General features: G+C 45.6%; 1 protein-coding gene across 2 annotated transcripts in view; it reads left to right on the top strand.

Annotated features, from left to right (window-relative positions):
• The window catches only part of ST3GAL1 (ST3 beta-galactoside alpha-2,3-sialyltransferase 1), a 79,985-nt gene that overhangs the window by 10,854 nt on the left and 46,776 nt on the right, over positions 1 to 22,355 (top strand). The window contains exon 1 of one of the 2 annotated variants that reach the window (XM_080580719.1): positions 8,450 to 12,225. The exons of the other annotated variant lie outside the window; for it this stretch is intronic. The gene's annotated coding sequence lies outside the window, so the exon portion shown is untranslated. Of the gene's footprint in view, positions 1 to 8,449; positions 12,226 to 22,355 lie in introns of those variants that run through there. 2 annotated transcript variants of the gene reach the window in all.

Here is a 22,355-nt window from a genome sequence, read left to right as displayed (position 1 = left end):
CAGCTCGCTTGGAAAGGAATGTCTGTTTTGCACAGCAAGAGAACAGGCTGCTCTTCTCTGCTGTTTTCTGACCTGTTGGAGTAGGAGAGGGGCTCTGTTGTGCCGTTGCTCCCACCTGCCTAAAAGGAGGGCACACTTATCCTTTACCTATAGCTTTGAAAACAGTGGACAAAGAATGCTTTGTAAAGCAAAAATATCGCTAGAATAAGCCAGAAGTGCTGTGTGGTCACTGCTGCTATTGTTTATTAGAGAAGAGCTTCTCTCTGCCCCAGTCTAGACTGTAGCCCTTTGTCCCCGGGGCTTAAAATACACAAATCAAGTGTGCTGATGGGGAAACAATCCCACAAAGTCCCATGTTTGCCCCATTTAAAGTTAATATGTTGGAAAAAGTATAGTTCTTCTGTGGGAACAAGCCTGACCAAGAGCTGGATGTTAGTGCAGCTGAGAGCAAAGCTTCGATCCTCGTTAGGCGAGCTGTCAGGGCCCTGCACATCCCAGCTTTCTTCCTTCGTGTATGTGTGAATTTCTTAATGAGGCTTTGCTCAAAATGTCAACTTCCCTAATTTATCTTGCCACACGCAAACTTAGAGGTTTTCTGTATTTTTATGAAAAATATCCAGCAGAGCTTCATTTTGGGAAAACGGCATTTCATCGAGGTGTCAGTCGGCCCTAAGATTGTTCTCAGAGCCACTAACCACACTTCTGGCATGTCGCTGAGTCTGGAAATTAATACTAGTAGTCTGGCTCTTGTCCGCCAGCAAAATCTTGTGCTGTTACTGTCTTGCTTTGAAATTTACTGTCTGTGATATGCGAATGCAGAAGACATTGGTGTTTATCCTTGATGAGGAGCTTCTTGGGGAACAGACTGGAGGTGGAACAGGAGACCCCCTCCCTGAGTTCCCACTTGAACCTGGTGCGCTTGCTGTGCGTGTTTCAGATTTCCTTGGCATAAATGCACGCACTGGGAGTTGGTTCACCAGGGTGGAGTGTAACTCCACTCTTAGAAGAAACCAATTGGCTTCTCAAGACAGCTCTTCTGCAGGGTGAAGCGTGGTGCTGTTGAAACTGGTGCTGCCTGCTCCTGCACTGCTGACCTCCTTCTCAGTTAAACTGCGAGGTGTTGCATTCAGCCGCCGGCGCCTGAGGGTCAAGTCGAGGGTAAAACCAGGTTAGGCTTGCTCATTTGGAAAAGCATCCCCTTCGGATGTCCACGCCTCTACAAAAGGAACCGCTTCAAATTTGTCAAAGCCCAGATCCCTTTTTAATACTTTTGTATCTAATCAGGTTTCATTTGACAAATGTAGCTCTTAGAGATGGAAATTCCGTTATTAGGGCGCTGACACTTTTCTGAATATTAAAAAACCCTCTTGCTTTTACAGCTGTCAAAATCAATCTTTCTGATCTCCCCTTGAGCTGCCATGCTTTCTTCTGAGCTGATTGCTGCTCCCGGGCAGGTACGTGGCAGCATCGCTTTGGCTGGTGCTGACAATATTGACTTCCAAGGAAATTAAGGTGTTTCTGCTTCTAGGACCAAGCACTGTGTTTGGTTTTTAATCCTCTTTTCCATCAGGAATAAATGCTGCATGACTGTTTCACCTTTCTCCAAGAGAGAATGGGGTCGTGCACGGTAACCTTGAGTATAGACTTGTCATATCTAATGAGCTCATTAGGGCTTGATCAGCTCATTACCTGGAGACTCTTTAGAAGGCAAGACTGAAATATCTTGCGGAGACAGAGCGGGTAGTGTGCTTCTCTCTGAGTCAGCACAGGGCTGTTGCTCAGCACATGTGTTAGAATCGATTGCTGAAGGTCTCATCTGCTTAATGAGACTTGCAAAGCATCTGACATCTCCTGATCTCTAGAGCACATGGCACTTTTATGGACAACCGATGATACGGGTTTCCTTACCCAGTTCCAACAGGACTCTTTTCAGCCTGCATAGCGGAGTACTTTTCTTAGACCTATCTGTCATTACTGTCCGAGAGTCCTGTTAAAGGTACAAAAGGATAAAATTTCCTTTCTTGCAAAGTTACCCCTTCGGATTTCCTCCCCTTCCTGAAGGAAACTTTCATAGATGTGACAGCCTGTGGAACTCTACTTATAGCTCCTATTGAAATTCAACTTCCTGTCCAAAGTTATTGGGATATGGGATTTTTTTTTCCCTCCCTCAAAGGTCAATTTACCTTGCAAAGAGTGCTCAGTGTAACATTTTAAACCTGATGCATGAACTTTAAGGCATGTCACAGAAACCCGTAGAAAGCAACTTAGGTGTTGGGAAAATTAAAGATTAAAGCATAGGTTCTTCAGGAGGTGCAGAACAAAGAAACAGACTTGGCATCCAGAATTAAAGGTGCCCTACAGTTAGTCTGCTCAGCAGGCTGCTTTGGGAGGCATAAGCACTGTAAGCATCGTGGCAGAGAGACTGAACTGCTCCCCATCAAATGAGAATAGTATCCGTGTAGGCTCATGCTATCTTTCTCGGCAGGTGATTTTTGTAGTTCTCCATTTCTTGTGAGACTTGTATCCTGATCTAAATATGAAAGACTTATGTCTTAGCCTCTTTCGCCAGGTTTTCCCATGTGTACACTCAGACTGGTGCACTGGCACAAGCATTATGAATGGCAAAACTTGTGTCCTTTTGATATAGTTGCACAGTAACACGTAGTTCGATCAAGCTGGTAACTTTGGTTTTGATCTTACCAAAAAAAAATAAGCAAGACACTCACTGGCATGCTTGTCTTTTTGTTGCCTGAACCTTCAAAGGAGGTGTCAGGGGAAGGACACAAGTGACTTTCAGATGACATTGCATTCATTTGCAACAGCGCTGGAATTCTTGTTGAGATGCTTCCTAAAGTTGTTAAATGCATCTGGCAAAAGCTCTGCTTATGTTTTCCTTTGATATATGCCCGGAACCAGAGACAGATGCTGTAAATCAAAACAATTAAATGCGTTCATTTCTTGTAAAAGATGGTTACTGTAGTTCATTTCATGGTTCAGGGGTCAGGAGGGGTCTTTAAATACAACTGTGCTCTGCCTGTGTAATTTGATTTTTTTAATATTACTTTTATTTCTAATTGCAAGGCTTACTTAGGAGCTTTGTAGGCAAAATAATTTTTCAATAACAAATGTCTTCTGTTGGGTGTTAGCAGCAGCACTGAGCCTTTGGTCCTCAATTCAGAGGCAGAATGGAAGAAGGATGTGCTGAAGGAGAATTTCTTGGTGCTTAGAAGAATTAGAATAAGCCCAGCAAGCACATGGTTTGTGCTTAGCTCTGAGAGCCTGAATCTGATCCTGCTCTTACTAATCTCTAAAGGGATTATTCCTGATTTACACCATGATGAATGAAATCAGAATCTGGCCCTGAAAGCCTATTTGTACTTCAGACATTGTTTCAAGGCAGCTGACCCATGAGTATGAAAAAGCAGCTTGGCTTCCTGCAAGTTAATTGTTTAAATTTGTCAAGCTAAGTGGACTATAGTTTGTTTAGCAGGGTTTATTTTAAACTACAGATTCTTTATCCAGGGAACTGTATGGCACAAACCAGGGCTAGAATCCATTTACTTCTATTGGACTAATACGAGATGGTAATCAGAAGACCCTCTTTGGTACATCGCAGTGCTCTTTATTTGCATAGTAGCTTTTGTCTGAGGATATTAAATAACTCCTTCGTTGCAATTCTGGAAGCTGTTCAGCCAGACAAGTCTCTTTAATGGCCTGCAGTGACTCTAGATGCTTGCAGTGAAGCAAAAATAAGCTGCTACGCTAGGTCTGTGGTCATGAGTGACATCTGTAAGAAAAGGTCTTCAACCAAGAATGGGGGTGAAGCTGTTAGCTGAAAATACTGGGGTTTCTGAAATAAAGGTTACAGCATGCCTACTTGCTGTGAAGAAAATTGATCTTTCTTAGCACGAGTTCAGCTAGTGCTCACTGAGACAAGTACCGAAGGCAAACATACAGCTTCGGGGTGGGAAAGCACAGGTCGGTCACCTTTAGATCATTGTGGCCAACTGCTTGACAGTCCCCAGCAGATACACTTTTTTTTTTTGATTGCCTACGTGCTCATTTTGAAGGCTGCATTTATATCATACCTGTCAGTATTGTGATAAAAAGGAAAGTGGAATACACCTTTTCACAGGGCTGCTCTAAAGGAAACTAATACCTTATATACCCTTGCGTATGAGCAAGTCGCATTTCTCGTTGCTGTAAGGCACAATTTTGCTGTAGCAATACACTTGTGCATTCCTGGAGAAGAGACTTCAGTGATTCAAACTGAGATGCTGGTGAGTGATGCCCTGAGAAGTTTGCACTAAGAATGAAAACCTGGTAGACTTTGTCTGTAGCTTGTGCAAGCATCCCAGAAAACGATGCAGTGTCCTCTCCTCTGCCAACGTGTGCGTCAGCCTGAATCTGCTTCATCAAAAAGAAGCAAAGCTGGAGCTCCTTTTGGAGCTTTTTCCATTTAATTAAATCACTCTAGAAAGTCTCTTCATCTGTATCTATGATGTAGAGTGAGAGACTTTTTACCCCAATTCATCTCTGCTCTCAGATGGTCCTGCTAAGGCTGACACCACCGCAGATGTAGAGGTGGAGAAACTTCCAAATGCAGCATGTGCCAGATATGAAGTGCACTGCCTTACCAGACTGGTTAATGTTGTTTAGCTGACAATTCTGTAATGTAGAAAAAGCTGCATGTTATTGGCCAAGCACTTCATAATTTTCTGGTATGTCTATAAATGGATGCCAGCAGTTGGAAAAATTAAGTAATTTTTAATTGAAAGGATATGATCAGTAGGTGATTAGTTTGTAAAGTGCCTTGGATGTATGCTGTGCTGTAGAGACAAGCCATCTGGAGCAAGCCTGTGGTTTGGCTTCTGTAATGAGTACTCGCAGACCACGATGCCAAAATGACCAGCTTTATTACGTAGATGAAGATCTTGAGTAATTTGATTCATTTTCACAGATCTAAATGAACTAAAATAGGATCATAGTTTGGCCCAAAGTATTGATTTGCTGCTCTTAACCATTAAGTCAGGATCATCGGTGTTTCTTCCAGTATCCTCAATACAACCAGCCACCACAAATCAGGTTATTGAATTACTTCCTCTCTGTAACTTTTACCAAATTTGTTGTGGCCAGAATTTCGCTCTGTTTTTCGTTACAAATCCCAGAGCTTGCATAGCTGCAGGGTACCTGGGTGATTATGGTTACAGGTTACATATGTGAAAATGCGGGGATTCTGCTGTTATGAAAACTTGGCACTTCTCATCACGTAGGTCATTCCAGAGCCCCCAGAATAGTTGTTAAATCCTTGGGGTGACTTTCCCTCTGACTTGGCAGGGTATGGCTTGTCAGCCAGTGACCAAGTGGCTCTTCAGTTCCTCTCTTTGTTTCTCCAGCTCAAGACTTATGTTGCATTTTGCTGATGTTGTGGTTTAACCCGGCAGGCAGCTGAGCACCACACAGCCACTTGCTCACCCTCCCCAGGGAGAGAATCGGAAAGGTAAAAGTGCAAGAACTCATGGGTTGAGACAAAGACAGTTCACTAGCTTAAGTAAAAGCCACGTGTGCAAACAAAGCAAAACATGGAATTTGCTTCTGATCAGCAGGCAGGTGTCAGCCACTCCCAGGAAAGCAGGGCTCATCACGCGTAAGGACATCTTGGGAAGACAAACTCCATCACTCCAAACATCTCCTGCTTTCCCCCCAGCTGTCATTGCTGAACATGACACTACCACATGGTGTGGCATGTCCCTCTGGTCCATCTGGGCCAGCTGTCCTGGTCCTGTTCCCTCCCAGCTCCCTGTGCACCCCCAGCCCCTCGCTGGCAGGGCAGCACGAGGGGCTGGAAGGTCCTTGACTCTGGGTGAGTGCTGCTCTGCAGCAACTAAAACATCCGTGTCTTATCACCACTATTTTCATCACAAATCCAAACCACAAGCCTGTGTGAAGGAATTTAACTCCATCCCAACCAAAACCGTGAGAGCTGGGCACCAACAATCTGTAAGAGAGATGTGGGACACACAGGGGCCTCTTGGCTCCCACCCCTGCAGCAGCTGTTGGTGGGTACCTGCATCTCTGCTGCCAGTCCTGTAGCTGCTGGAGCTAATTAATCTGAAATGGAGACTGATCTGCAGCATCACACCAAAATTAATCCTCCCTCTTTCCGAAATTATCATTACATGGACTTTTTGCTGAAGTCCAATCAATCACAGTGATGTACAGCGTTAAGCCCCGAATCCGAAGGGCTGCCCTGTATCAGGTCTGTCGGGTGGTGGAAGGAGCGAGGGTGGCTGGAGGGAGGGACTGGAAGAGGAAGAAAGAAAACAATCTTTAAGAAGGTTTTGGTCTGAAGTTGGACGTCAGTGCACCCAGGGAGGAGGGTACATTTAGGAGAAGGGCACAGTCTCCACGGAAGCAGATGTATTGTATTTGATGTGCTGAGATCAAGGTGTCGGAGCATTTAACTGCTCATCTGGCTATCTTATCTTGCACATTTTTTTTCCTCTTAATTTTTCCCTAGTGTTTTAAGAATTGGTTTTCCCTCTGCTTCTGTGAAACATCCTTATGCAAAGCCCAATCTCCTGAAACTTGAGCAAGCTGTTTGTAGCATAACAGCAAAGAGATTCAGGAGTTTTGACTTTGCATAAAAACACTTTGCTTATTTTTTTTTTCCCCAAACTTGTTATTGAGTGAGCAGTATTTTAATGAAGGATTTCATGGAGGGGAAACAAATGCAATTGCTATGGCCTGTAGATCTTTCCCAGATCCCTGAAGGAAAGATTATTTACAGATTAAAGCCCTTACTGTTTCCTGTGTCACTGCAAAGCAAATAATGAGCAGAACTTGAAAAGCTCTGGTATCTTCTGTCTTGGAGTACCAGACCCTCTCAGAACATCAAACAGACATGCTAGTGCATTTTCCTGGTACTAGATGACTACATTTCCTAGCAGATATTCTGCCCTGATTTAATGCTGCTAATGACTGGGTGAAATAGACCAGAAAAGTATGCACGGGTTTGAAATCCCAGCTTCAGTATTTGATCTTTAACAAGTCTGTACAGGAAGAACCTGTTAGAAAGGGGAGCATTGGTTTTTAACTCCCAGGTTTTTCAGGTTTTTATTGTGGTTTCCTCAAAGCCATGCCATCTGTGGGGGGATATACTGCAGGAATCAAGTTCTTGCTGTAAGCACGGACAAGTGGTGTGCTGGCACGTGATGGACAAGCCAACTGTCCCTCCGCAGGAGCTGTGTCACTGGGGTAATTGGGGAGTTTCTTTTTTAAACAGCAGCAGTGAATTCGTGCTTCAAGCAGCCTCAAACAGCCAAAGAGGAATAAACTTTAGGTTAAAACCTTGTGGCTTCATGTCATTACCATCTTCTCTGTTCTCTTTCCCCTGCGGTGACAATGTATTGGGTAACGAGGGGCAAGGGAGCTATGTCGTAGGTGGGAATAATAAAAACTAATAAAAAAGGTCTATGTTATGAGGACCTAGACTAAAACAAGAAATACAGAAACACCTAACTTCTAACATAGGGGAAAGAAAAATAGAGGCAGGTATATAGAGAACACTTGGGCAGACTGAGTGTGGATTTCCTCTGTACAAGGTAGATAAATATACTGACTATTTGGCTACCCATCCTTAATCAAGGAAAAATACACTTCTGGTTAACTGAAGTCTGTTATTTATGACATACCTAGAATATGTCTGTAACCCTTTCTGCTGATACAAGCCTGAGTTGCTCACCTCTGAACTGCGCTTTCCAACAAAATCTGGTAACACTCGGCCTTTTTACCTGCACCCCTGATATAGCCACTGCTTCAGAAAGATGGGTTTCAGTGCCGATGTTGATCTGAGCACACTCTTAACTACGGTGTAGCCATGGGTTGAGCATTGGTGACCTACAGACTCAGGGAAACAAGATAATGTTAACTTCGTTGCAACAAAAGCCTATAATACGATCTGATTCCAGCATTTGAAAGGGTTTGTAGAGATCCATTAAACAGAGACTTTGATCATTTTTACAGTAAGAGAAATGGGATAGATTTTAGATAGGACACTGACTTAAAGACAGGGATTCGTTTCTATATCTGACACGGAAGATCTGGGAAATTCTACTTTGTCTGCTGTGGTCCAGCTCTGGACTGAAATTGTCACTTCCTACATTTTTCAGAGCTAACCTGGTTTTAATTCATGTTTCTTTCTATCACCTTTTAAAATATGCTGTCACACTCAACATTTTTGGAACACAGCTGGATGGGTCTACACGCTTTACTGAAGTATTGACAGTCCTTAGTCATCTACTATTGAAGAGCTGAAGTGCAGATGGTTTATTCCACGGGGAAGTCACAGATGCCAAAAGTTTAAAGTAGCGAAGAACCTTTGAATTTGCAGTATACAAAAACTCGGGTAGCATAAATAACACTGAGCTCTTTTTTCTCTCTTTAAGGATTCTCCATATCCCATGTTGTGCAGACGTGACAGAAGAGATGTTAAAATGTGCCAGAGTAACATTTCTAGAAATTCCACTGGCTTTGGATGGGGAAAAGAGAGCTTAAGACTTGATTGTAAATACACCTGTTTATAAAATAAAAATCTTTAGACAGATGGGTATTTTATGGTACGTGAGCTCTCAATATATGGGAATCTCAATTAAATGATTTTGGTTTTGTAAGCTATAACCTTGTAAACCTTACTATACTAGATGACAAGAGTGAATATGGTTCATTAATAACTCTTGATAGGTAGCAGACATGGGGGCGAGCAGCAGCAGGTGGCTGGCAGCGTGATGAAAGTAGGTGTCCCTCAGCAGGATTTGGTGGCACTGGAGGAGCTGCCTGGCAAAGAGGATGAGCGTCCTTGGAGGGGGTATAAATATGGGATGCTGCTGGCTGCCTTGCCTGTAAAAGCAGAGGCGAAATCCAGCCAAGCTGGCCCTTGAGCAGTGAAGGGTGGTGCATGGGTACAGGGATGGATCAGTCCAGGTGCAAATCCCTGTGGGATCGTGGTTTGGAGGGCTGCCAGGCCCGGAGTAGCTGCAGAGGTGTCAGCCTTTGGGGATGGATGCGTGGTGATCGTAGAAGGTGTTTTCAGGGCCCGTCACCAGGTTGGCAGGGTTTCTGCATCTCTCAGGGCCTAGCAGGCAGCGCGCACACGTAGCTCTAATAGGTGAGGTGCCCGCTGCATCTCCCCACCCCAATATCGCTGGTGACAGCACTATTGGCAGAATCAATACTGTGAAAAATACGCTGCTGCGACCCAATAATTTAAAAACGACCTTGCAGAAAGAAGTACGTTCGCCCGCATCGCCGAGGGAATTGGCGCTTCATTTTCTTTCAAGAACACTTCGGTTTCTTTTAATTAGGAGAAAACCGCTTGCCTTACAGAATGAAAGGTAGTGTGTGGAGTGCAGGCGTGGCGGGGGAGGCAGTTCATGCTCCTTTTGGGGCAGAGAGCGTTTCCCTGTCCTGGGACCTTGTTTAGAGCAAAGGAGATGAGTGTGGGATGCAACCGACCAAGTGCAAACATCTGTAACCTATGCACTGCTGTCAGAGCTGGTTGTAAGGTCTCCTTTTGTAGGATACAGACAGAAGTAGGTACTTCAGCATCTGATTCATCTCACTGTGGAGGAAACGACCCAAAAAGAGGCTATAAGAATTCTCTCTATTGATGGTTAAATTCTCTCTGTTGATGACTTGCTCAGGTGTTGAGGTGTGATGTTAGATCAGGTGGGTGCTAACATGGGATTGAGAGCCTATTCACCTCTCTGCTGTGGGTGTATGTGCACTAGGGCAGGACCTGGGGCATCTACACCGAGGGCTTTAATGTTTGCTTTTGGGGTTTTCTCGTTCTGTGGAGAATTGAAGCCCAAAGGCTGTGCCCGTCGGGTAGGCCGACAGGAGGCTTAGAGCCCAAAGAGGATTGAGTTGTCTGCACCTGACTGAAAGCAGTGCCTTCCTGCTGCTTTCGTGCCCTTTAAAGAAAAATCAATAAATATTTTGGTGTCAGTGTTATCTGTTGAAAAAACCATCCATCACATGAGTGTTGTTCCTTGCAGGTGAATGTGGAAGAGGTGTGGAAGCTTCATTAGGATCTGCTCCTCTTCCTTTGGGGGTGGGATATCACTGGGCTCACTGGCTCAGAGCTGCCCTGCAGACACCACTGCGCAAGTGAGTGAGCCCCACTCACGTAAACAGAGTTAAAACCGTAATAATCAACTGTGCTCAAACGCATGACATAGCAGAAAATTAACCCAGCTGGTGTCTTCCCACTGCCTGACACCCACTTATAGATGTGTCCTCTTAGAGATGAGAGGTCCAGACTGACTTGATTGCACCCACAAGTGCCATGCATGAAGCTTTTTGCAAGGTGTTTGCTTCACACACGAGAAAACTTCCCCGAGTATTTACTGTTTGGTCTTGTGCCCTGCTTGAAAAGATGCTGTCAGCCCCCTGCCATGGGGCAGATGTTTGCATTTTTATTTTTTCTTTCAGAAGTGAAAGAATAGCAGTGTTTAAACACCTGTGAGCTGGTGCTGCTTTGTCAATGTGTAGCTGACCCTGAAACTTGCTGCTGCACTACGGTTTTGAGTAAGCATGAAAAACAGGGTATCTGATACGTCAGATGCTGCATCTCATGCTCTAGGCTGTATTGCTGCCTCCAGAAGGTTGAGGAGATGCCTTTTCCTATATTAAAGAGCCGTTCACAGCTTTCTACTGATCTTCTGAAGCACCAGTTGCTGATGATAACCCAGGGACGGAATTTCTCCTGCACCAATATCTGATTATTTGTAATTTCTGCGGCAATTTCCCTTTGTTCACGCCACTCAGATGCTTTTGTTTGGTGTTTTATAGCAGAGCATTCATGAGCTCTTTTCTCAGTGGGATACCTCTGCTGGGTATGCAAGTCACCCTTGTTATTATAACAGGTTTGCCTTTAATTTGATAGCCCCATTGCTCTTACGCAAATTCACTGTCATTGCAAAAAAAAAGCTTTTATTGACTTTTCTCAAGAAGGGATGGGGGGATGCAGAAGTGAAATTTCTTTAGTAAAGATATGTCATTTCTGCTCTCTGCAGATACCTAAATATGTAACAGAATAAAGCTAAAAATATTGGTCATTCTGTAGAGAATTTAAAGGACCAGTGGCTTGCGAATGCAGCTGTGGGGTGTGAAAACATGGTTCTTACAGAGATTTTGGATTGTAATTCTGCATCACACCTCTGCTGTTCGAAGCTCCGCTCTGTGTCTCTCTGTGTGTTCAGCTCATAATGTTTGGAGTATTTGTGACGAGCCAGACAGCTATAACCTTAGATATGATGTGATCTGAAAATCCTCTGAGACACTGAAATACTTGGAGGCAAGGGAAGCTGTGGCTAAAGAGTACATGATGTAACTGGAAAGTCTGACCACAAAAAGCCTGAACGTCTGCTAAAGGCACTATTTGCTTAATTACTTAATTTGAGACATTTAAGGCAGTATGTAAAAAAACAAAAACAAAAAATAAACCCTAAGTTGCAGGCAGTTCTTTTGAGGTCTAAAATGACTGAGGTGGATGATCAGGAGACTTTCAAAATACAAATGCTTCCAGAAAAATAAACAAATGAAAATTGCTATATGACATTTTAGCTGGCTGTTTTTTAATTATTATTATTATTTCTTATTCTGGTAGCTTTTACAGCAAATCCATTGGCATTTTGGGTTGCTGCAAATGTGAAATGTGTTTCAGGGTGATGCTTTCCGTATTTCTGAGGCTCGTGCCGAGCCATTCATAAGTATCTGGTTTCTCTCAGTCCCCAAACTGCTGTCTGCCTGCATGTGGCTTTGCACTTGGTTGGCTCTCCGGTCCTCTGGCCGCTGCTGTTTCTCAGTGCCAGACCCCAGGGAGTGACGACTTCCCAGCACAAAGCACTTGGCCTGTAGTTCTGCTTTCGTATTGTCTTTTTTTTTCTTTTTTTTTTTTTTTTCTGACCTGCTGCTGATGACCATGTCGAACCCATGCCCTGCTCTGTAGCCTTTCCGCCCTGAAATCTCAAGCACAGGAAGCATCTGGCCATTCCCGTGCTGTATGGGGAATTCTTTTAGCGGATTATCTCCGTTTCATTCTGCTTCATTCTGGCACAAAGCCCTGAAAAAAGAAGTCATTTGACTATCACGGGCTCTGCAGACCCGCATCACCCATCTCTCTCCACTTCTGCGATGCAAGCGATTCCTCCAATTTCTGCCCAGGTGAGCAGCTGCTGCCTCCACCGCCTCAGAGCTGGCTTCTCGGGACAGGGGGAATTCATCAGGTTTGCCTTTCCCCTTCTCATTGCTTTACCCTTTACGTCCCCTGGAAGAGGAACTGCAAGTCATTAGGAGAAGGTGAATCAAAACGCGTTAAACTTGGCGAAGTTTGGAACGGGGATGGAATTTTTGAACATCTGCTTTCAGTATCGATAGTGCGAGGGGTGGTTTTTCCCTCGGCTCTGCGTTTGCAGGCTTTCCATTATGCGAAGAGGGAAGTTAGTTTCGGTTTTGCAGGTGTAAGAGAAAACAAGTGTCTATGGCTTCCTTCTGACTGTGCATCGACTTTTTTATTTTTTTCGTTTGGCGCAACGGCTCTGCTCAGGCTTGGCAGGTACTCAGCCGTCTGCGCTTTCTTTTGTTGAGTCAACAATAAATCCAGCCAGAGGAGAACAGCTTAATGATCTATAGTAGTCATCTAGCCAAAACCATGGCTAAAATATCTTCTTCCCTCCAACCTGTGCAGCTCCTTGGTTTGCCCCCTTTCATCCCAAAGGGGACGGCGCTTGTGTAGGCGGTGGGGTGCTGAGGGTCCTTGTTGCCTGGGTAGGGCAGGCGATGCTGGTGCAGGACGAAGTGGCTGGGAACCCCAGAAAATGGCATGAAGAAGTGGCATGGCCCCTTCATGAAAATCAGGAGAGCCTTCACTTGGCATGCAGTGCCTGTTCTCTGGGTACAACGCGGTCTGCTCGGTTCCAGATAAATGGGTTTTGCTTTGACTTCGGAGCTGCAGGTTTTAGTTGTGTGGTCTGTTGCTGTAGTGATGAGGTAAATGGTGCCATGGTTGCAGTGTTGCACCAAAACACCACCACCTTTTCAGGTTGGGTTGGGCGGCGGGATGCTCTCCCTGCGCTTTAAAAGTCATTTTCTGTCTTTCTTATCAGCAGGATAGGAGAGGCGTTGGGATTCCTAATGCTGAGATCAGAAGCTCTATTCAAAGAATTCAAAACCTCACAGTTTCTGAGGCCTGACTGAGGGGTATTTAACGGCTGGGGCTGCTGACAAACCTCTCTGAGTATGGCTCTGAGGAAGAAAAGCCTGTGAGAGACGTACTTATTCATTACTATGTACGCTCATACATCATAAAGCTTAATGTTTGCTTGAAGCCTGGGTGACAGGGACTCCATTTATGCTGTGTTTGGCTCTTAATCATTATGATAATTTATTATACATCATCTCTAAAAGGTAGATTAAGTCCAAGCATGACAAAACCTCCTATTGGGTTGCTGCTGAGATCTGTCTCATAAAACCAGCGCTGGGCTTATTTTATATATATTTTTCAAAGCAAAGTTCTTGTTTACCTATTACCAAACCGTGCAATTACTTAAAGACGTTGTTTTTCCGCTCAGTGAAGGAGTAAGCCCCAAAGTCGGATCAGTAGGGTCACCCCGCTACCTGCAAACGAGGTCTCTGAGCTTGGCGGCGGTTTGCTAATTACTGCTGATCCATTGCCCGGTGAGCAGCAGTCATTAGCAGGATGCTGTTGGCTGCTGGCATTCCCCAGGCTGGTGGCTGTGCTGTGCTCAGCATTACGGAAATTCTCGGATAGTGACAACCCCACCGTCAGCACGGGTAGACGATAACAGAGAGGACATCCTGACGGAGGCCAGGCAGTTCGCCGTGTGGCCTTTCTGCACTGCGAGAATTTATTTTCCCACTCGGGGCCCCTGGGCTGGACTTTGAAAACGAGAAGCATTTTTTGAGCTTTTGTTCCAACGGAGTGTCAGCTCGCTTGCTCCTGCTGAACCTCTCCGAGTGCTGCAAAGGTGTAAAGAGAAAGCAGCCTGGCTCGCGTCTTCAGTTTTGTTTTTTGTGCTTGCCTGATGGGCATTTTCGGTCGGTCCTGAGCCCGCGGGTCAGGCTGTGTGGCTGAGCAGGAAAGGTCCCACGGTATCAGTGCACACTACAGAGCTGCCTGCAGCTTCCTCGGCTCACTCGGTGTGAGATATCCATCTTCCAAGGGAGTAAACCACAGGCGTGACTCCCCACACAATGACCAACTTTTATGGGGAGCTTACGGCTCCCCGCGAGGGCTCCTCCTCTGCGCTGCTCCTCTTCCAAAGGCAAATTAAACAGATCTATTCCTATCCGACTGAAGCCATTGAGTTACTTAAACAGATTGACCTGACTTAGGCTTATCAATTTCTTTAATGAGGTGTCCTCTGCAACTTCTGCTTGGCTTTTCTCCATCCTCCTCGTTAAAAAAGTTTATTTTGGGATCTCTTTGTTCCAGGTGGGTTCATTGCCAGCCGGTTGGCTGGCTGTACGGCTGACCCTTATCCCCTAATAATGCTTTAATTTTAGCTTTTATGTCATGAGAAATTGAAAGCGAAGGCACTGAGAAATTACCTCGCTTGTAAATTCATGATTTAGAGATCATTTTGACTCTACCCAAGGAGCAGGAATGGAGAGAGGGCTTCTTAACTCCGCCTGCATGGAAATAATCCTGCAGAACAGAAGAGTTTCAAGATTAAGATGCTTCATCTTGCAGCCTGGGTGAGATGCCTTCTCATGATAGCCTTTTAAAATGACAGAATTGACAGATTCCACCCATGCCGGAGGATAACAACCTCCCACTGCAACTTCTTTACCAAGTCGAACCCGCAGGATCAAATGGTGGGTATCTGTGAAGGGCCTACCCAGAGTGTAGGAAAAAATTCATTATTGATGCATAGAGAAACCAATGTGTTTCTCTGGGATGAATATGCACCAAAAAAGACTGAATTGATCCAGGTTTACTCTGATAAAACTGTGCTCTGCTCCAGAGTAGCTCTCCATCTCCCAATCTTTCTTTTGGATGCTGATGGTGCATCTCCTAAAGCTATTAAATCAGTTAATGTTAGCGGGTTGTTTTCTGATTTTTTTTTTCCTTCAGCCAGTAGTTATCACATATATATCATTTACCACCCAGGGCCAGATCCTCTAAAGGACCTGTACGTGCATGAATTCATGCCTTTTTAAAGGCTTCGTTGAAGCCTACACAGAGGCCACCTTTCCTGTGCTCCACATCCTGCCCCTTGAACCTTCTTCACCCAAAGGTACCCCCAAGAGCTACATCCCACCAAGACAAAACCTGACAAGCAGATCTGGCTATTTTCATTTGGGGCACAGATTATTAATCCAGCAGGTGAGATACCGCGATGGAAATCCTCCCAGGTGGAAGAGGAGATGTAACTTGCGTGTCCTGTCTGAGCACTCGGTGGTGGTCCCTCAATCTCCTCTCAACAAAACTGATGCCTGTGGTTGACTTTTCTGCTAAAACCTGTCTTGTCCACACGTGTTAGGCACAACATTGGCAATGCTGAGACCCCAAGGTCTGATCAATGCCTGTTTTTCAGGTGCCTGCTGTGTGCAGCAATGACAGATGCTAAATGCTCAGTCCTGTCCAGAGGCAGTGTTCAGGGACGTCATTCTGAGCTCCTCTGGGGACCTACTACTACTACTACTACTACTACTACTACTACTACTACTACTACTACTACTATTATTATTATTATTATTATTATTATTTTATATTGTTTTCCTTTAAGGCAAAGTCCCTGCAGAGTTTAGGTGGCAGCGTGGGAAGCGTGCTGCTAAGCAGAGGGTATCAGACGTGCAAGTTTGCACTCAGGCATCCATCTTAGTCTCTTTTTGTTGGTTTTAACTCTGACCTTTTCCTGCAGCAGAGTCTATCAGAGCTGTCCAGGCTTAGCAGGGACCACTTTCACCTTCTTCAGTATGCAGCATATATACTGCTACTAGAGGCAGGATCCCAGCTCCAGGGAGGTATCATTTACGTTTATCCTGAGGTTTGCTCATTTGTCCTAGTTGAAATAAAGCCAATTTAACACCAAGTCGCTGCAGAAGAAAAACCTTCTGCTTTGGCAAATAAACCACCTCTGCTTCTGCCGCTCTAGCTTCAGACACCCAGCTGATGCACTGACACCACCACCTCAATCTCAAATGCATGGTTAGAAGAGCAGGGCAGGGAAACACAAGATAAATCTTGCATAATAGATGCCTTCTATATCGAGACACATCTTATTCCCAGACAGGGAGAGGAGGAGGAGTGTGTGAGGCTCTCAGCTTGTCTCTGCACAATCAGGGAACAGAGGAGGATGCAGGGAAGCAGAGGCAACCCCACAGCACCACCATTATAGGTTGCAGACTGTGACTGCAGAGCAGAGATGACTCTTGCATGGCACGATATTTATTACTGACTGCTATTGGATTTTTATAGACCTGATTCAGCAGAGCATTTGCATCTACATTATTTAAGTGAGTGGAAAACCCACTCTGTCTTTATAAAGTTAGATGTGTGCTTAAGTGTCTCGCTGAGCTGGGATTAATTTAGGGAAAATAAATAGCTGCTGGCTGGCTTGGATAGCAAGCAGTCTGGGGCCAGCATTTGCAACCTGACTAGATTTAGCATGTTTCTCTTCTGAGAACCTAACTTCAGATACCTCAGCGCAGAAGTTTATCAAAAATACAAGCGTTAGTGAGAAAATCAGAGCCTTAACTGCATCGAATCCCACTCAGCCCTCCAAACACTAATTTACAGAGTGTTTTCCAAAGCGTGTGGTCCAAACAGTTGGATAATGAATGTAAAGCTGTCCAGAGGGTCATGTATATCGGATTTGCAGGAAGCATTATTGAGTTGTGGTCAAAATGACCACAGATAGACCTATCCTGACTCAAGCAACCATACACAAGTCTGCGTGTGAGCCAAAATAATTTGGAGAAGGTGTTTCTTGTGCCTTTGTGTGTGCCCAACAGGCCTGAGCCTGCGTTCCTCTGCAGGCTCTGAGAAAGCTCCCATTAAAATCAAAGAGGTTTTTGAGTGAATAGGGAGTTTGGGCTGTATCACTGTGGATTTTAGTTCTTTCCATTCATTTTCCTTTGATTATGAGTACAACACTTTATTTTTGCACAGTGTAATATTTTCTTAAAGGCACATTTGTAGCTAATAACATTTATGAAAAGGTAGCTTTGACTGAAACTGCGTCTGAATGTCACTTAAATAATAAATGGGAATGCCATATATTCATTAAAATTTGAACAATGATAACTGTATGTCTGTTAGAGTTCTCTTTTTGATGGATGTGGCCAGCAGCCATTAAAATACAGTGGGAATTTTTGTTTGCAGACTCACAATGACTGATAATAACACTCTTGATAAGCATTTGCAGCTCAAGATGCTGGATTTACAAAAGGGATTCATCACAGCTAACAGAGGCTGTGAAGAATGAAATGTTACCATCATTCAGCTGTACATTTTCTTTATTTTTTTTTGTAGTCATGTGTGTTTGAGAAAGGATCTTTCTTCCCCACCCATCTGTAGAGTTCATTTTGTGCTGGCTCCTATGAGAAGCTACTCAGTTCCCAGAAGGAAAATGTTGGCCCATATCCCCCGTTGGTTTGAACTGGCCGCAGGGTGAGAGGTGAGATGAAGGTGTTTGATGAAGGCATGCGCCTTGCCTAGGCTTCTCTGCCCCTTTTCACAGCAAACCATGCACAGCCAGAAGAGTCGGTAGCAGCTAACATTAGTGTATAGTTTCAAATGATTTACATCTAATTTCAGACCACTGTGACTATAAATATACTATAAACAAATATAAATATAATATAAATAAAGCTGTCCAACAGATCTTTAAAACAAGCCTATCCTTGCTCTGAGGACAAAGCAGTTTTTAGCATCCTGTCCCAGACACATTCCCTCTACCCAGACAGAGTGTATATAGCTACTTGTGACCTCTAGCTAGTGTGCCCCTCTCAGCCTATAACGCAGCACTGCTTTAAAGAAAACAAATCTACTTTTCATCCTATTTTTTAACTCCGAAGGTTTGTAGAATTTAGAGGTGGAAGTGACCTATTGGGGCATCTCATCCATTTTCTACACTCCTCTGCTCTTTTTCCAAGAGTTTGTGTTTCTGGGCTTTTTAATGTTTACAGATGCATTAGCACCACCACTGTTTCTCCAGCTCAGTGATGTGTGGATGTCATTTGGCTCTAACAAGGAGACCCACGCAGCACTTTGGAGCAGGCGAAAAATGTGGAAAAATCCTCCTACGAGCATCCATCCCAGAAAGTGACTTTGCTTAGCTTACAGTAAATACAGCATTCTTTAAAAATACAACGTTCTTTAAAAAATGTGTTTACTACAGACTATGTAACTCATTGCGTAGACCTACAAAGCTGACCCAACAGACAGCGTAGTGCAGTGGCTAAGATGACTGACAGTCAGCTGGCAAACTTGTATTCTTCATTTTGACCTTCAAAAAGTCACTTAATGGAACTTTTCCTTTCCATCCTTGACCATTCTGCAGGGCAAGGTTTATCTGAGCAAGAAGTGCTTACTAAGCATCAGTATAGCATCTACTGGGCCAGGACCCTGAGCTTTATCTCTCAAGCCTGGTCGACTAAAAATAATATGTTGCTCTCCTGAAGAAATAAAGCTTTGGAAGAAGCTTGTAGGGCCAGGTTTTTGGCTGGCACAAAGGATTTGCCAAGGCGTTTTGAGTTTAGCTTTTCCTTTGTCATCAAGGATATAGCATATATATCGCATTGCCACATCATCCTTCAAAAAAGAAAGAAGGGCTATTGTTATGGGGGGCTCCCTTCTGAAAGGGACAGAGGGACCGATATGCCGACCGGACCCAACCCGCAGAGAAGTCTGTTGCCTCCCTGGGGCTCGGGTGAGAGACTTCGCCAAGAAAGTCCAGCGCCTGGTACGGCCCACTGACTACTACCCGCTACTGGTCTTTCAGGCTGGTAGCGATGAAGTAGCAACGAGAAGTCCGAAGGCGATCAAAAGAGACTTTAGGGATTTGGGGCGACTACTTAGAGGATCAGGGGCGCAGGTTGTGTTTGCCTCTGTCCTTCCGATAGGGGGGATCGAAGCTGAAAGGCGTGCTGTTCACATAAACTCGTGGCTTCGAGACTGGTGTGACCGGCAGAACTTTGGGTTCTTTGATCACGGGAAGGTCTATGCTACACAGGGCCTGCTGGCACCGGATGGGATGTGCCTCTCTCGGAGAGGGGTAAGGATCTTTGGTCAGGAGTTGGCAGGGCTGATAGATAGGGCTTTAAACTAGAGTCGAAGGGGGAAGGGGCTAAAACCAGGCACGCCGGTGAAGACCTAAGGGAAGGTACGCTAGAATCAGAGGGGCTGGGTGCCAGTGAGGTCCTTCGGGCAGATCCACAAGGTGCTGAGTGTAAGGAGACACACCTGAAGTGCTTCTACACGAACGCACGCAGTATGAGGAATAAAACGGATGAGCTAGAAGTCCTGGCCCAGTCCTGCAACTACGATATCATCGGCATAAGCGAAACCTGGTGGGATGAGTCCTGTGACTGGGGTGTTGCGATAGATGGTTACAAGCTCTTCAGGAGGGACAGGCAGGGTAGGCGAGGTGGTGGGGTGGCGATGTATGTGAAGCAGGGGCTGGACTGTGTGAAACTTCAGGTCGGAGATGGTAAAGTTGAGAGCCTCTGGGTAAGGATCAAGGGACGAACGAATAAAGGGGATGTCGTTGTGGGAGTCTATTACAGACCGCCTGGCCAGGACGATAGCGCCGATAAATTATTCTTTACAGAACTAAGAGAGGCCTCGAGATTAACTCCCCTTGTCCTTATGGGGGACTTCAACTTGCCAGACATTAACTGGGAGTGCCACACGGCTGACATGAGCAAGTCCAGGAGGTTCATGAAGCACCTAGATGATAACTTCTTGGTGCAGGTGCTAACGGAGCCAACTAGGAAAGGTGCCCTCCTAGACCTGTTGCTAGAAAACAGAGAGGGTCTGGTGGGAGATGTGGTGATTGGTGGCCGCCTTGGTCAAAGCGACCATGAAGTGGTTGAGTTCAAAATTTACGGTGACAGAAAGAAAAGTGCCACCAAAACCTCATCCCTAGATATGGGGAAAGCGGACTTCAGGCTGCTCAGGGAACTAGTCAGCAAGGTCCCCTGGGAAACTGCTCTTGAAGGCCTCGATGTCCACCAGTGCTGGTCATTCTTTAAACGATGCCTCCTAGAAGCACAAGATCAAGCAATTCCTAAATATCGCAAGTCAGGCAGGCGGGGCAGGAGGCCGGCGTGGCTGACCAGGAACATTCTAATGGAGATTAGGCGGAAACAGAGAGTGTTTCGCTACTGGAAGGAGGGCCAGGTGTCATGGAAAGAATACAGGGATGCCGTTCGTGTTTGTAGGCAGAAAATTCGTGTGGCCAAAGCACACCTAGAGTTGAAGCTGGCTGTGTCTGTGAGAGAAAATAAAAAGGGCTTTTTCAGATATGTGAATGGAAAAAGGAGAACTAAAGAATACATAGGGCCGCTCCTTGATAGGGAAGGTCTCCTCACAGACAATGACATAGGCAAAGCAGAGACGCTTAACGCCTTCTTCGCCTCTGTCTTCAATGCCGATGATGGGCTTCGGGACCCAGGGTGCCCTGAGCTAGAGGACTGGGACGGTGGGGATGACAAACTCCCAACCGACCCTGAACGTGTGCGGGATTTGCTACTCCACCTGGATCCCTACAAGTCCATGGGTCCGGATGGGATTCATCCCCGGGTGCTGAAAGAGCTGGCGGACGTCATCGCGGAACCTCTCTCAATTATTTTTCAACGATCCTGGGAATTTGGAGAGGTCCCGGTAGACTGGAAGCTGGCAAATGTTGTGCCGATTTACAAGAAGGGTCAGAAAGAAGACCCTAGCAACTACAGGCCTGTCAGTCTCACGTCAGTGCCTGGTAAAATCATGGAGAAGATGGTTCTCGAACTTATTGAGGCTCACCTGGGGGACAAAGCAGTCATTGGTCCCAGCCAGCATGGGTTTGTGAAGGGCAGGTCCTGCCTAACTAACCTGATTTCCTTTTATGATAAGATCACCCGTATGATGGACCAAGGGAAACCAGCTGATGTGATTTTTTTGGACTTCAGCAAGGCTTTTGACACGGTTTCCCATAGGATCCTACTGGACAAAATGTCCACCATACAGCTAAATAAAAACATCATACGATGGGTGAGCAATTGGCTAACGGGCAGGGCCCAAAGGGTTATGGTAAATGGGGCTGCGTCAGGCTGGCGGGCGGTCACCAGTGGGGTCCCTCAAGGCTCCATTTTAGGGCCGGTACTTTTCAATATTTTTATAAACGACCTGGATGTAGGAATAGAAGGTATTTTGAGCAAGTTTGCTGATGACACCAAACTTGGAGGAGTTGTGGACTCGAATGAGGGTGGAAAGGCCTTGCAGAGGGATCTGGATAGGTTGGAGAGCTGGGCGATCACCAACCGCATGAAGTTCAATAAGAGCAAGTGCCGGGTCCTGCATCTGGGACGGGGAAACCCTGGCTGCACGTACAGACTGGGCGATGAGACGCTAGAGAGCAGCCTAGAAGAGAGGGATCTGGGGGTCGTGGTTGACAGCAAGTTGAATATGAGCCAGCAGTGTGCCCTGGCGGCCAGGAGGGCCAACCGTGTCCTGGGGTGCATCAAGCACGGCATCGCTAGTAGGTCAAGGGAGGTGATTGTCCCGCTCTACTCTGCGCTGGTGCGGCCTCACCTCGAGTACTGTGTGCAGTTCTGGGCACCACAGTATAAAAAGGACATGAAACTGTTGGAGAGTGTACAGAGGAGGGCTACGAAGATGGTGAAAGGCCTGGAGGGGAAGACGTACGAGGAACGGCTGAGGTCACTGGGCCTGTTCAGCCTGGAGAAGAGGAGGCTGAGGGGAGACCTCATCACAGTCTACAACTTCCTCGTAAGGGGGTGTCGAGAGGCAGGAGACCTTTTCTCCATTAACACCAGTGACAGGACCCGCGGGAACGGGGTTAAGCTGAGGCAGGGGAAATTTAGGCTCGACATCAGGAGGGGGTTCTTCACAGAGAGGGTGGTTGCACACTGGAACAGGCTCCCCAGGGAAGTGGTCACTGCACCGAGCCTGTCTGAATTTAAGAAGAGATTGGACTGTGCACTTAGTCACATGGTCTGAACTTTTGGGTAGACCTGTGTGGTATCAAGAGTTGGACTTGATGATCCTTAAGGGTCCCTTCCAACTCAGGATATTCTATGATTCTATGATTCTATGATAGTCT

This window comes from Anser brachyrhynchus, assembly GCF_964034855.1.
Source record: "Anser brachyrhynchus genome assembly, chromosome: 2".
Lineage (NCBI taxonomy): Eukaryota > Metazoa > Chordata > Aves > Anseriformes > Anatidae > Anser > Anser brachyrhynchus.
This window is presented reverse-complemented; position numbering and strand designations above follow the sequence as displayed.